The sequence below is a fragment of the Salmo salar genome, chromosome ssa26 (genome assembly GCF_905237065.1).
Source record: "Salmo salar chromosome ssa26, Ssal_v3.1, whole genome shotgun sequence".
Lineage (NCBI taxonomy): Eukaryota > Metazoa > Chordata > Actinopteri > Salmoniformes > Salmonidae > Salmo > Salmo salar.
In genome coordinates, this window is record NC_059467.1 from 35,898,316 (window position 1) to 35,914,286 (window position 15,971).

General features: G+C 52.1%; 1 protein-coding gene across 3 annotated transcripts in view; it reads left to right on the forward strand.

Annotated features, from left to right (window-relative positions):
• Nucleotides 1-15,971, forward strand: part of LOC106591065 (ADAMTS-like protein 3) — a 251,145-nt gene that overhangs the window by 99,228 nt on the left and 135,946 nt on the right. The window lies entirely within an intron of this gene.

A 15,971-nucleotide genomic window follows, 5' to 3' on the forward strand; every position in this document is an offset into this window, starting at 1 on the left:
AGGGGGCATTTTGTTTCTGCAACAAGACAAACTCATCATCACAAATTGTAAGCAATCTAGTTACAGTGCCTCCTAAAGACATGATTGACATGGGGAAAAGAGGGTGGACTGTCAGCTGATCATTGATGTTGATGATTGATGTAAATCTGCTAGTTAGCTATCTCCATTTCATTTCCTGATTGTGTGATATCTTTCTGCTTCTCTCTCTGCTGCCTATCAGCCAGCCAGACCCAATATTGATGATGATGTAAGCTAAATCAAGTGTTATCAAATGTTATGCTGCTGTGATAGTACTGTTGTATTTAAACTAGTTCGCTAGACAGACACTCGACTGGCAACCGCATCGCTTAACCGGGCTTGTATTCTCAGTACAGGGCAGACTGGGAAAGGGGGGGAATTTATACCACCACCCAAAATGACACTTAGGAGACTGGAAGGGCAAAGGGCATGTTCTCTACACAGGTAAGGCCCTATCTGTGCATGTGACTGATCAAAGTACGAGGGAAACGTATATTATTACAATATGAGGATATTATAGTAATATCTTGTATAATAAGGGTTGAATTTATATAGCACTTTTCCATGTGCTCAAAGCACTTTAGATTGCATGGGGAGGGAAACTCACCTCATCCACCACCAGTGTGTCACCCACCTGGACTGTGCCATGGCAGCCATTGTGGTTCCAGAAAGTTAATCAGCCATGTCAATGACAGATCAGGGGACACGATGTGCAATATGACACGATACAATAAAATGGCTCAAGACTGGATCAGAGCTTGAAGTATTAGTTTTTTCTCTGTGGGCCACAGTAAAGACAACATGAATCTTTCCAAACTATTACAGTGAAAAACAGCCTGAGAACTTCTGAACTTCTGCAACATTTCTCAATAATTGTTGTTCTTGAACAATCGTACAGTATTTCCACTTTGTGAATCCACATGGCAGCTGCTGTAGCAGCGGCTGATCTAAAACCACATGTCAGAAATAGGAAGTTCCTAAAAAATGATCTTAAACATGGAAAATATTTATCCTCTCCATGTTGCATGTCAGAAGCTCTGGGTTCTAGTTTTAGCCTAGAAGTTATTGTTTTAGGAACCACAGACTGATGATCAATGTTGACATGTCCTCTTCACTGGATAGGTGCTTTATTAAAATGTCTGTCTGAGGCTGTATGACTGGAGGAAGGGGAGAGGAAGAGAGAGAGAAGTAGAGATAGACAGAGAACTGGAGGTGTGAGGAAGGAGGGAGAGAGAGAAAAAAGAGAGAGGGAGAGGAGATGTGACAGGAGGAAGGAGAGAGAGACAATAGAGATAGATGCAGGAGGTACGACAGGAGGAAGGAAAGAGAGAGGTGAGAAAGACACAGGACGTACGACAGGAGGAAGGAGAGAGAGAGACACACAGGAGGTATGACAGGAGGAAGGAGAGAGAGAGAGACACACAGGAGGTACGACAGGAGGAAGGAGAGAGAGAAACACAGGAGGTACGACAGGAGGAAGGAGCGAGAGAGAGAGAGACACAGAAGGTACGACAGGAGGAAGGAGAGAGAGAGACACACACAAGGTATGACAGGAGAAAGGAGAGAGAGACACAGAAGGTACGACAGGAGGAAGGAGAGAGAGGGAGAGAGGCACACAGGAGGTACGACAGGAGGAAGGGGAGAGAGAAACACAGGAGGTACGACAGGAGGAAGGAGCGAGAGAGAGAGACACAGAAGGTACGACAGGAGAAAGGAGAGAGAGAGACACAAGGTACGACAGGAGGAAGGAGAGAGAGAGACACACAGGAGGTACGACAGGAGGAAGGAGAGAGAGAGAGAGACAAAGGATGAAGGAGAGAGAGACAAAGGAGGAAGGAGAGAGAGACAAAGGAGGCACGACAGGAGAAAGGAGAGAGACACAGAAGGTACGACAGGAGGAAGGAGAGAGAGAGACACACAGGAGGTATGACAGGAGGAAGGAGAGAGACACAGAAGGTACGACAGGAGGAAGGAGAGAGAGAGACACACAGGAGGTATGACAGGAGGAAGGAGAGAGAGAGAGAGACACAGGACGTACAACAGGAGGAAGGAGAGAGAGACACAGGAGGTACGACAGGAGGAAGGAGAGAGAGACACAGAAGGTACGACAGGAGAAAGGAGAGATAGAGAGACACAGAAGGTACGGCAGGAGGAAGGAGAAAGAGACATACAGGAGGTACGACAGGAGGAAGGAGGGAGAGAGAGAGACACACACAGGAGGTACGACAGGAGAAAGGAGAGATAGAGAGACACAGAAGGTACGGCAGGAGGAAGGAGAAAGAGACATACAGGAGGTACGACAGGAGGAAGGAGGGAGAGAGAGAGACACACACAGGAGGTACGACAGGAGAAAGGAGAGAGAGAGACAGAAGGTACGGCAGGAGGAAGGAGAGAGAGAGACAGAAGGTACGGCAGGAGGAAGGAGAGAGAGACACACAGGAGGTACGACAGGAGGAAGGAGAGAGAGAAACACAGGAGGTACGACAGGAGGAAGGAGCGAGAGAGACACATAAGGTACGACAGGAGGAAGGAGAGAGAGACACACAGAAGGTACGACAGGAGGAAGGAGAGAGAGAGAGCCACAGGAGGTACGACAGGTGAAAGGAGAGAGAGAGACAGAAGGTACGGCAGGAGGAAGGAGAGAGAGACACACGGGAGGTACGACAGGAGGAAGGAGCGAGAGAGAGAGACAAACAGAAGGTACGACAAGAGGAAGGAGAGAGAGAGAGACACATAAGGTACGAAAGGAGGAAGGAGAGAGAGAGACACAGAAGGTACGACAGGAGGAAGGAGAGAGAGAGAGAGAGAGAGACACACACAGGAGGTACGACATGAGGAAGGAGAGAGAGAGACACACAGGAGGTACGGCTGTAGAAAGGAGAGAGAGAGACAGAAGGTACGACAGGAGGAAGGAGAAAGAGAGACACAGAAGGTACGGCAGGAGGAAGGAGAGAGAGACACACAGGAGGTACGACAGGAGGAAGGAGAGAGAGAAACACAGGAGGTACGACAGGAGGAAGGAGCGAGAGAGAGAGAGACACAGAAGGTAAGACAGGTGGAAGGAGAGAGAGAGACACAGAAGGTACGACAGGAGAAAGGAGAGAGAGACACAGGAGGTACGACAGGAGAAAGGAGAGAGAGACACACAGAAGGTACGACAGGAGGAAAGGAGAGAGAGAGACACAGAAGGTACGACAGGAGGAAAGGAGAGAGAGACACAGAAGGTACGACAGGAGGAAGGAGAGAGAGACACAGGAGGTACGACAGGAGAAAGGAGAGAGAGAGAGAGAGAGACACAGAAGGTACGACAGGAGAAAGGAGAGAGAGAGACACAGAAGGTACGACAGGAGGAAAGGAGAGAGAGAGACACAGAAGGTACGACAGGAGGAAAGGAGAGAGAGACACAGAAGGTACGACAGGAGGAAGGAGAGAGAGACACAGGAGGTACGACAGGAGAAAGGAGAGAGAGAGAGAGAGAGACACACAGAAGGTACGACAGGAGAAAGGAGAGAGAGACACAGAAGGTACGACAGGAGGAAGGAGAGAGAGAGAGACACAGGACGTACGACAGGAGGAAGGAGAGAGAGAGACACACAGGAGGTACAACAGGAGGAAGGAGAGAGAGAGACACAGAAGGTACGACAGGAGAAAGGAGAGAGAGAGACACAGAAGGTACGACAGGAGGAAAGGAGAGAGAGACACAGAAGGTACGACAGGAGGAAGGAGAGAGAGACACAGGAGGTACGACAGGAGAAAGGAGAGAGAGAGAGAGAGAGACACACAGAAGGTACGACAGGAGAAAGGAGAGAGAGACACAGAAGGTACGACAGGAGGAAGGAGAGAGAGAGAGACACAGGACGTACGACAGGAGGAAGGAGAGAGAGAGACACACAGGAGGTACAACAGGAGGAAGGAGAGAGAGAGACACAGAAGGTACGACAGGAGGAAGGAGAGAGAGACACACAGAAGGTACGACAGGAGGAAAGGAGAGAGAGACACAGAAGGTACGACAGGAGGAAGGAGAGAGAGACATACAGGAGGTACGACAGGAGGAAGGAGGGAGAGAGAGAGACACACAGGAGGTACGACAGGAGAAAGGAGAGAGAGAGACAGAAGGTACGGCAGGAGGAAGGAGAGAGAGAGACAGAAGGTACGGCAGGAGGAAGGAGAGAGAGACACACAGGAGGTACGACAGGAGGAAGGAGAGAGAGAAACACAGGAGGTACGACAGGAGGAAGGAGCGAGAGAGACACATAAGGTACGACAGGAGGAAGGAGAGAGAGACACACAGAAGGTATGACAGGAGGAAGGAGAGAGAGAGAGCCACAGGAGGTACGACAGGTGAAAGGAGAGAGAGAGACAGAAGGTACGGCAGGAGGAAGGAGAGAGAGACACACAGGAGGTACGACAGGAGGAAGGAGCGAGAGAGAGAGAGACACAGAAGGTACGACAGGAGAAAGGAGAGAGAGACACAGAAGGTACGACAGGAGAAAGAGAGAGACAGACAGAAGGTACGACAGGAAGAAGGAGAAAGAGAGACACAGAAGGCACGACAGGAGGAAGGAGAGAGAGAGACACAGAAGGTACGACAGGAGGAAGGAGAGAGAGAGAGAGAGACACACAGGAGGTACGACAGGAGAAAGAGAGAGAGACACAGAAGGCACGACAGGAGGAAGGAGAGAGAGACACAGGAGGTACGACAGGAGGAAGGAGAGATAGAGAGACACAGGAGGTACGACAGGAGAAAAGAGTGATAGAGAGACACAGGACGTACGACAGGAGGAAGGAGAGAGAGACATAGGAGGCACGGCAGGAGAAAGGAGAGAGAGACACACAGAAGGTACGGCAGGAGGAAGGAGAGAGAGACATACAGGAGGTACAACCGGAGGAAGGAGGGAGAGAGAGAGACACACAGGAGGTATGACAGGAGAAAGCAGAGAGAGAGACAGAAGGTACGGCAGGAGGAAGGAGAGAGAGAGACAGAAGGTACGGCAGGAGGAAGGAGAGAGAGACACACAGGAGGTACGACAGGAGGAAGGAGAGAGAGAAACACAGGAGGTTCGACAGGAGGAAGGAGCGAGAGAGACACATAAGGTACGACAGGAGGAAGGAGAGAGAGACACACAGAAGGTACGACAGGAGAAAGAGAGAGAGAGACAGAAGGTACGACAGGAGGAAGGAGAGAGAGAGACAGAAGGTACGGCAGGAGGAAGGAGAGAGAGACACACAGGAGGTACGACAGGAGGAAGGAGAGAGAGAAACACAGGAGGTACGACAGGAGGAAGGAGCGAGAGAGAGAGAGACACAGAAGGTACGACAGGTGGAAGGAGAGAGAGAGACACAGAAGGTACGACAGGAGGAAGGAGAGAGAGACACACAGAAGGTACGACAGGAGGAAGGAGAGAGAGAGACACAGAAGGTACGACAGGAGGAAGGAGAAAGAGAGACACAGAAGGTACGACAGGAGGAAGGAGAGAGAGACACAGGAGGTACGACAGGAGAAAGGAGAGAGAGACACAGAAGGTACGACAGGAGGAAGGAGAGAGAGAGAGACACAGGACGTACGACAGGAGGAAGGAGAGAGAGAGACACACAGGAGGTACAACAGGAGGAAGGAGAGAGAGAGACACAGTAGGTACGACAGGAGGAAGGAGAGAGAGACACACAGAAGGTACGACAGGAGGAAGGAGAGAGAGAGAGCCACAGGAGGTACAACAGGAGAAAGGAGAGACACAGGAGGTACGACAGGAGGAAGGAGAGATAGAGAGACACAGGAGGTACGACAGGAGAAAAGAGTGATAGAGAGACACAGGACGTACGACAGGAGGAAGGAGAGAGAGACATAGGAGGCACGGCAGGAGAAAGGAGAGAGACACACAGAAGGTACGGCAGGAGGAAGGAGAGAGAGACATACAGGAGGTACAATCGGAGGAAGGAGGGAGAGAGAGAGACACACAGGAGGTATGACAGGAGAAAGCAGAGAGAGAGACAGAAGGTACGGCAGGAGGAAGGAGAGAGAGAGACAGAAGGTACGGCAGGAGGAAGGAGAGAGAGACACACAGGAGGTACGACAGGAGGAAGGAGAGAGAGAAACACAGGAGGTTCGACAGGAGGAAGGAGCGAGAGAGACACATAAGGTACGACAGGAGGAAGGAGAGAGAGACACACAGAAGGTACGACAGGAGAAAGAGAGAGAGAGACAGAAGGTACGACAGGAGGAAGGAGAGAGAGAGACAGAAGGTACGGCAGGAGGAAGGAGAGAGAGACACACAGGAGGTAACGACAGGAGGAAGGAGAGAGAGAAACACAGGAGGTACGACAGGAGGAAGGAGCGAGAGAGAGAGACACAGAAGGTACGACAGGTGGAAGGAGAGAGAGAGACACAGAAGGTACGACAGGAGGAAGGAGAGAGACACACAGAAGGTACGACAGGAGGAAGGAGAGAGAGAGACACAGAAGGTACGACAGGAGGAAGGAGAAAGAGAGACACAGAAGGTACGACAGGAGGAAGGAGAGAGAGACACAGGAGGTACGACAGGAGAAAGGAGAGAGAGACACAGAAGGTACGACAGGAGGAAGGAGAGAGAGAGAGACACAGGACGTACGACAGGAGGAAGGAGAGAGAGAGACACACAGGAGGTACAACAGGAGGAAGGAGAGAGAGAGACACAGTAGGTACGACAGGAGGAAGGAGAGAGAGACACACAGAAGGTACGACAGGAGGAAGGAGAGAGAGAGAGCCACAGGAGGTACAACAGGAGAAAGGAGAGATAGAGAGACACAGAAGGTACGACAGGAGGAAGGAGAGAGAGAGACACAGAAGGTATGACAGGAGGAAGGAGAGAGAGAGAGACACAGAAGGTACGACAGGAGGAAGGAGAGAGAGAGAGAGAGACACACAGGAGGTACGACAGGAGGAAGGAGAGAGATAGACACAGGAGGTACGTCAGGAGAAAGAGAGAGAGAGACAGAAGGTACGACAGGAAGAAGGAGAAAGAGAGACACAGAAGGCACGACAGGAAGAAGGAGAGAGAGACACAGGAGGTACGACAGGAGAAAGGAGAGATAGAGAGACACAGGACGTACGACAGGAGAAAGGAGAGAGAGACACAGAAGGTACGGCAGGAGGAAGGAGAGAGAGACATACAGGAGGTACGACAGGAGGAAGGAGGGAGAGAGAGAGACACACAGGAGGTACGACAGGAGGAAGGAGAGAGAGAGACAGAAGGTACGGCAGGAGGAAGGAGAGAGAGAGACAGAAGGTACGGCAGGAGGAAGGAGAGAGAGACACACAGGAGGTACGACAGGAGGAAGGAGAGAGAGACACACAGGAGGTACGACAGGAGGAAGGAGCGAGAGAGACACATAAGGTACGACAGGAGGAAGGAGAGAGAGACACACAGAAGGTATGACAGGAGGAAGGAGAGAGAGAGAGCCACAGGAGGTACGACAGGTGAAAGGAGAGAGAGAGACAGAAGGTACGGTAGGAGGAAGGAGAGAGAGACACACAGGAGGTACGACAGGAGGAAGGAGCGAGAGAGAGAGAGACACAGAAGGTACGACAGGAGAAAGGAGAGAGAGACACAGAAGGTACGACAGGAGAAAGAGAGAGAGAGACAGAAGGTACGACAGGAAGAAGGAGAAAGAGAGACACAGAAGGCACGACAGGAGGAAGGAGAGAGAGAGAGAGAGACACACAGGAGGTACGACAGGAGGAAGGAGAGAGAGAGACACAGGAGGTATGACGAGAAAGAGAGAGAGAGACAGAAGGTACGACAGGAAGAAGGAGAAAGAGAGACACAGAAGGCACGACAGGAGGAAGGAGAGAGAGACACAGGAGGTACGACAGGAGGAAGGAGAGAGAGACACAGGAGGTACGACAGGAGGAAGGAGAGATAGAGAGACACAGGAGGTACGACAGGAGAAAAGAGAGATAGAGAGACACAGGACGTACGACAGGAGGAAGGAGAGAGAGACATAGGAGGCACGGCAGGAGAAAGGAGAGAGAGAGACACAGAAGGTACGACAGGAGAAAGGAGAGAGAGACACACAGAAGGTACGGCAGGAGGAAGGAGAGAGAGACACACAGAAGGTACGGCAGGAGGAAGGAGAGAGAGACATACAGCAGGTACGACCGGAGGAAGGAGGGAGAGAGACACAGGAGGTACGACAGGAGAAAGGAGAGAGAGACACACAGAAGGTACGGCAGGAGGAAGGAGAGAGAGACATACAGGAGGTACGACCGGAGGAAGGAGGGAGAGAGAGAGACACACAGGAGGTATGACAGGAGAAAGCAGAGAGAGAGACAGAAGGTACGGCAGGAGGAAGGAGAGAGAGAGACAGAAGGTACGGCAGGAGGAAGGAGAGAGAGAGAGAGACACACAGGAGGTACGACAGGAGGAAGGAGAGAGAGAAACACAGGAGGTTCGACAGGAGGAAGGAGCGAGAGAGACACATAAGGTACGACAGGAGGAAGGAGAGAGAGACACACAGAAGGTACGACAGGAGAAAGAGAGAGAGAGACAGAAGGTACGACAGGAAGAAGGAGAAAGAGAGACACAGAAGGCACGACAGGAGGAAGGAGAGAGAGACACAGGAGGTACGACAGGAGAAAGGAGAGAGAGACACAGAAGGTACGGCAGGAGGAAGGAGAGAGAGAGAGAGACACACAGGAGGTACGACAGGAGGAAGGAGAGAGAGAGACACAGGAGGTACGTCAGGAGAAAGAGAGAGAGAGACAGAAGGTACGACAGGAAGAAGGAGAAAGAGAGACACAGAAGGCACGACAGGAGGATGGAGAGAGAGACACAGGAGGTACGACAGGAGAAAGGAGAGAGAGACACAGAAGGTACGGCAGGAGGAAGGAGAGAGAGACATACAGGAGGTACGACTGGAGGAAGGAGGGAGAGAGAGAGACACACAGGAGGTACGACAGGAGAAAGGAGAGAGAGAGACAGAAGGTACGGCAGGAGGAAGGAGAGAGAGAGACAGAAGGTACGGCAGGAGGAAGGAGAGAGAGACACACAGGAGGTACGACAGGAGGAAGGAGAGAGAGAAACACAGGAGGTACAACAGGAGGAAGGAGAGAGAGAGAGAGAGACATAGGAAGCACGGCAGGAGAAAGGAGAGAGAGAGACACAGAAGGTACGACAGGAGAAAGGAGAGAGAGACACAAGAAGGTACGGCAGGAGGAAGGAGAGAGAGACATACAGGAGGTACGACAGGAGGAAGGAGGGAGAGAGAGAGCACACACATAAGGTATGACAGGAGAAAGCAGAGAGAGAGACAGAAGGTACGGCAGGAGGAAGGAGAGAGAGAGACAGAAGGTACGGCAGGAGGAAGGAGAGAGAGACACACAGGAGGTACGGCAGGAGGAAGGAGAGAGAGAAACACAGGAGGTACAACAGGAGGAAGGAGAGAGAGACACATAAGGTAACGACAGGAGGAAGGAGAGAGAGACACACAGAAGGTATGACAGGAGGAAGGAGAGAGAGAGAGCCACAGGAGGTACGACAGGTGAAAGAAGAGAGAGAGACAGAAGGTACGGCAGGAGGAAGGAGAGAGAGACACACAGGAGGTACGACAGGAGGAAGGAGAGAGAGAAACACAGGAGGTACGACAGGAGGAAGGAGAGAGAGACATAGGAGGCACGACAGGACGAAGGAGAGAGAGAGACACAGGAGGTACTTCAGGAGAAAGAGAGAGAGAGACAGAAGGTACGACAGGAAGAAGGAGAAAGAGAGACACAGAAGGCACGACAGGAGGAAGGAGAGAGAGAGACACAGAAGGTACGACAGGAGGAAGGAGAGAGAGAGAGAGAGACACACAGGAGGTACGACAGGAGGAAGGAGAGAGAGAGACACAGGAGGTATGACAGGAGAAAGAGAGAGAGAGACAGAAGGTACGACAGGAAGAAGGAGAAAGAGAGACACAGAAGGCACGACAGGAGGAAGGAGAGAGAGACACAGGAGGTACGACAGGAGGAAGGAGAGATAGAGAGACACAGGAGGTACGACAGGAGAAAAGAGAGATAGAGAGACACAGGACGTACGACAGGAGGAAGGAGAGAGAGACATAGGAGGCACGGCAGGAGAAAGAGAGAGAGACACAGGAGGTACGACAGGAGAAAGGAGAGAGAGACACACAGAAGGTACGACCGGAGGAAGGAGGGAGAGACATAGGAGGTACGACAGGAGAAAGGAGAGATAGAGAGACATAGGACGTACGACAGGAGAAAGGAGAGAGAGACATAGGAGGCACGGCAGGAGAAAGGAGAGAGAGACACAGGAGGTACGACAGGAGAAAGGAGAGAGAGACACACAGAAGGTACGACCGGAGGAAGGAGGGAGAGAGAGAGACACACAGGAGGTATGACAGGAGAAAGCAGAGAGAGAGACAGAAGGTACGGCAGGAGGAAGGAGAGAGAGAGACAGAAGGTACAGCAGGAGGAAGGAGAGAGAGACACACAGGAGGTACGACAGGAGGAAGGAGAGAGAGAAACACAGGAGGTTCGACAGGAGGAAGGAGCGAGAGAGACACATAAGGTACGACAGGAGGAAGGAGAGAGAGACACACAGAAGGTACGGCAGGAGGAAGGAGAGAGAGAGAGAGACACACAGGAGGTACGACAGGAGGAAGGAGAGAGAGAGACACAGGAGGTACGTCAGGAGAAAGAGAGAGAGAGACAGAAGGTACGACAGGAAGAAGGAGAAAGAGAGACACAGGAGGTACGACAGGAGGATGGAGAGAGAGACACAGGAGGTACGACAGGAGAAAGGAGAGAGAGACACAGAAGGTACGGCAGGAGGAAGGAGAGAGAGACATACAGGAGGTACGACTGGAGGAAGGAGGGAGAGAGAGAGACACACACAGGAGGTACGACAGGAGAAAGGAGAGAGAGAGACAGAAGGTACGGCAGGAGGAAGGAGAGAGAGACAGAAGGTACGGCAGGAGGAAGGAGAGAGAGAGACAGAAGGTACGGCAGGAGGAAGGAGAGAGAGACACACAGGAGGTACGACAGGAGGAAGGAGAGAGAGAAACACAGGAGGTACAACAGGAGGAAGGAGCGAGAGAGACACATAAGGTACGACAGGAGGAAGGAGAGAGAGACACACAGAAGGTATGACAGGAGGAAGGAGAGAGAGAGAGCCACAGGAGGTACAACAGGTGAAAGGAGAGAGAGAAACACAGGAGGTACGACAGGAGGAAGGAGCGAGAGAGAGAGAGACACAGAAGGTACGACAGGAGAAAGGAGAGAGAGACACAGAAGGTACGACAGGAGAAAGGAGAGAGAGACACAGGAGGTACGACAGGAGAAAGGAGAGAGAGACACACAGAAGGTACGGCAGGAGGAAGGAGAGAGAGACATACAGGAGGTACGACAGGAGGAAGGAGGGAGAGAGAGAGACACACACATAAGGTATGACAGGAGAAAGCAGAGAGAGAGACAGAAGGTACGGCAGGAGGAAGGAGAGAGAGAGACAGAAGGTACGGCAGGAGGAAGGAGAGAGAGACACACAGGAGGTACGGCAGGAGGAAGGAGAGAGAGAAACACAGGAGGTACAACAGGAGGAAGGAGCGAGAGAGACACATAAGGTACGACAGGAGGAAGGAGAGAGAGACACACAGGAGGTACAACAGGAGGAAGGAGCGAGAGAGACACATAAGGTACGACAGGAGGAAGGAGAGAGAGACACACAGAAGGTATGACAGGAGGAAGGAGAGAGAGAGAGCCACAGGAGGTACAACAGGTGAAAGGAGAGAGAGAAACACAGGAGGCAATGACAGGAGGAAGGAGCGAGAGAGAGAGACACAGAAGGTACTGACAGGAGAAAGGAGAGAGAGACACAGAAGGTACGACAGGAGGAAGGAGAGATAGACACAGGAGGTACGACAGGAGAAAGGAGAGAGAGACACACAGAAGGTACGACAGGAGGAAGGAGAGAGAGACACAGGAGGTACGACAGGAGAAAGGAGAGAGAGACACACAGAAGGTACGGCAGGAGGAAGGAGAGAGAGACATACAGGAGGTACGACAGGAGGAAGGAGGAGAGAGAGAGACACACACATAGGTATGACAGGAGAAAGCAGAGAGAGAGACAGAAGGTACTGACAGGAGGAAGGAGAGAGAGAGACAGAAGGTACGGCAGGAGGAAGGAGAGAGAGACACACAGGAGGTAACGGCAGGAGGAAGGAGAGAGAGAAACACAGGAGGTACAACAGGAGGAAGGAGCGAGAGAGACACATAAGGCACGACAGGAGGAAGGAGAGAGAGACACACAGAAGGTATGACAGGAGGAAGGAGAGAGAGAGAGCCACAGGAGGTACGACAGGTGAAAGAAGAGAGAGAGACAGAAGGTACGGCAGGAGGAAGGAGAGAGAGACACACAGGAGGAGACGACAGGAGGAAGGAGAGAGAGAAACACAGGAGGTACGACAGGAGGAAGGAGCGAGAGAGAGAGAGACACAGAAGGTACGACAGGAGAAAGGAGAGAGAGACACAGAAGGTACGACAGGAGGAAGGAGAGAGAGACACAGGAGGTACGACAGGAGAAAGGAGAGATAGAGAGACACAGAAGGTACGACAGGAGAAAGGAGAGAGAGACACAGAAGGTACGACAGGAGGAAGGAGAGAGAGACACAGGAGGTACGACAGGAGAAAGGAGAGAGAGACACACAGAAGGTACGGCAGGAGGAAGGAGAGAGAGACATACAGGAGGTACGACAGGAGGAAGGAGGGAGAGAGAGAGCCACACACAGGAGGTATGACAGGAGAAAGCAGAGAGAGAGACAGAAGGTACGGCAGGAGGAAGGAGAGAGAGACACACAGGAGGTACGACAGGAGGAAGGAGAGAGAGAAACACAGGAGGTACTACAGGAGGAAGGAGCGAGAGAGACACATAAGGTACGACAGGAGGAAGGAGAGAGAGACACACAGAAGGTACGACAGGAGGAAGGAGAGAGAGAGAGCCACAGGAGGTACGACAGGTGAAAGGAGAGAGAGAGAGAGAAGGTACGGCAGGAGGAAGGAGAGAGAGACACACAGGAGGTACGACAGGAGGAAGGAGAGAGAGAAATACAGGAGGTTCGACAGGAGGAAGTAGCGAGAGAGAGAGAGACACAGAAGGTACGACAGGAGAAAGGAGAGAGAGACACAGAAGGTACGACAGGAGAAAGAGAGAGAGAGACAGAAGGTACGACAGGAAGAAGGAGAAAGAGAGACACAGAAGGCACGACAGGAGGAAGGAGAGAGAGAGAGAGAGAGACACACAGGAGGTACGACAGGAGGAAGGAGAGATAGAGAGACACAGGAGGTACGACAGGAGAAAGGAGAGATAGAGAGACACAGGACGTACGACAGGAGGAAGGAGAGAGAGACATAGGAGGCACGGCAGGAGAAAGGAGAGAGAGACACACAGAAGGTACGACAGGAGAGAAGGAGAGAGAGACACAGAAGGTACGACAGGAGAAAGAGAGAGAGAGACAGAAGGTACGACAGGAAGAAGGAGAAAGAGAGACACAGAAGGCAACGACAGGAGGAAGGAGAGAGAGACACAGGAGGTACGACAGGAGAAAGGAGAGAGAGACACACAGAAGGTACGACAGGAGGAAGGAGAGAGAGACACAGAAGGCACGACAGGAGGAAGGAGAGAGAGACACAGGAGGTACGACAGGAGAAAGGAGAGAGAGACACACAGAAGGTACGGCAGGAGGAAAGAGAGAGAGACATACAGGAGGTACGACAGGAGGAAGGAGGGGAGAGAGAGACACACACAGGAGGTACGACAGGAGAAAGCAGAGAGAGACAGCAGGTACGGCAGGAGGAAGGAGAGAGAGAGACAGAAGGTACGGCAGGATGAAGGAGAGAGAGACACACAGGTGGTACGACAGGAGGAAGGAGAGAGAGAAACACAGGAGGTACGACAGGAGGAAGGAGAGAGAGAGAGCCACAGGAGGTACGACAGGTGAAAGGAGAGAGAGAGACAGAAGGTACGGCAGGAGGAAGGAGAGAGAGACACACAGGAGGTACGACAGGAGGAAGGAGAGAGAAACACAGGAGGTACGACAGGAGGAAGGAGCAGAGAGAGAGAGACACAGAAGGTACGACAGGAGAAAGGAGAGAGAGACACAGAAGGTCACGACAGGAGAAAGAGAGAGAGAGACAGAAGGACGACAGGAAGAAGGAGAAAGAGAGACACAGAGAGAGAGACACAGAAGGTTGACAGGAGGAAGGAGAGAGAGAGAGAGACACACAGGAGGTACGACAGGAGGAAGGAGAGAGAGAGACACAGGAGGTACGACAGGAGAAAGAGAGAGAGAGACAGAAGGTACGACAGGAAGAAGGAGAAAGAGAGACACAGAAGGCACGACAGGAGGATGGAGAGAGAGACACAGGAGGTACGGCAGGAGAAAGGAGAGAGAGAGACACAGAAGGTACGACAGGAGGAAGGAGAGAGAGACACAGGAGGTACGACAGGAGAAAGGAGAGAGAGACACACAGAAGGTACGACAGGAGGAAGGAGAGAGAGACACAGAAGGCACGACAGGAGGAAGGAGAGAGAGACACAGGAGGTACAACAGGAGGAAGGAGCGAGAGAGACACATAAGGTACGACAGGAGGAAGGAGAGAGAGACACACAGAAGGTATGACAGGAGGAAGGAGAGAGAGAGAGCCACAGGAGGTACGACAGGTGAAAGAAGAGAGAGAGACAGAAGGTACGGCAGGAGGAAGGAGAGAGAGACACACAGGAGGTACGACAGGAGGAAGGAGAGAGAGAAACACAGGAGGTACGACAGGAGGAAGGAGCGAGAGAGAGAGAGACACAGAAGGTACGACAGGAGAAAGGAGAGAGAGACACAGAAGGTACGACAGGAGGAAGGAGAGAGAGACACAGGAGAGTCACGACAGGAGAAAGAGAGAGAGAGAGAGACACAGAGAGGCACGACAGGAGAAAGGAGAGAGAGACACAGAAGGTACGACAGGAGGAAGGAGAGAGAGACACAGGAGGTACGACAGGAGAAAGGAGAGAGAGACACAGAGAGGTACTGACAGGAGGAAGGAGAGAGAGACACAGGAGGCACGACAGGAGGAAGGAGGGAGAGAGAGAGCCACACAGAGAGGTATGACAGGAGAAAGCAGAGAGAGAGACAGAAGGAACGGCAGGAGGAAGGAGAGAGAGAGACAGAAGGACGGCAGGAGGAAGAGAGAGAGACACACAGGAGGTACGACAGGAGGAAGGAGAGAGAGAAACACAGGAGGTACTACAGGAGGAAGGAGAGAGAGAGACACATAGAGAACGACAGGAGGAAGGAGAGAGAGACACACAGAAGGTGACGACAGGAGGAAGGAGAGAGAGAGAGCCACAGAGAGGTACGACAGGTGAAAGGAGAGAGAGAGAGAGAGGTACGGCAGGAGGAAGGAGAGAGAGACACACAGGAGGCGACAGGAGGAAGGAGAGAGAGAGATACAGGAGGTTCGACAGGAGGAAGTAGCGAGAGAGAGAGAGACACAGAAGGTACGACAGGAGAAAGGAGAGAGAGACACAGAGAGGTGACGACAGGAGAAAGAGAGAGAGAGACAGAAGGTACGACAGGAAGAAGGAGAAAGAGAGACACAGAAGGCACGACAGGAGGAGAGAGAGAGAGAGAGAGAGACACAGGAGGTACGACAGGAGAGAAGAGAGAGAGAGAGACACAGAGAGAGCAGACAGAGAGAGGAGAGATAGAGAGACACAGACGATCGACAGGAGAGGAGAGAGAGACATAGGAGGCACGGCAGGAGAAAGAGAGAGAGAGACACAGAGAGAGTACGACAGGAGGAAGGAGAGAGAGACACAGAAGTACGACAGGAGAAAGAGAGAGAGACAGAAGGTACGACAGGAAGAAGGAGAAAGAGAGACACAGAAGGCACGACAGGAGGAAGGAGAGAGAGAGAGAGACACACAGGAGGTGCG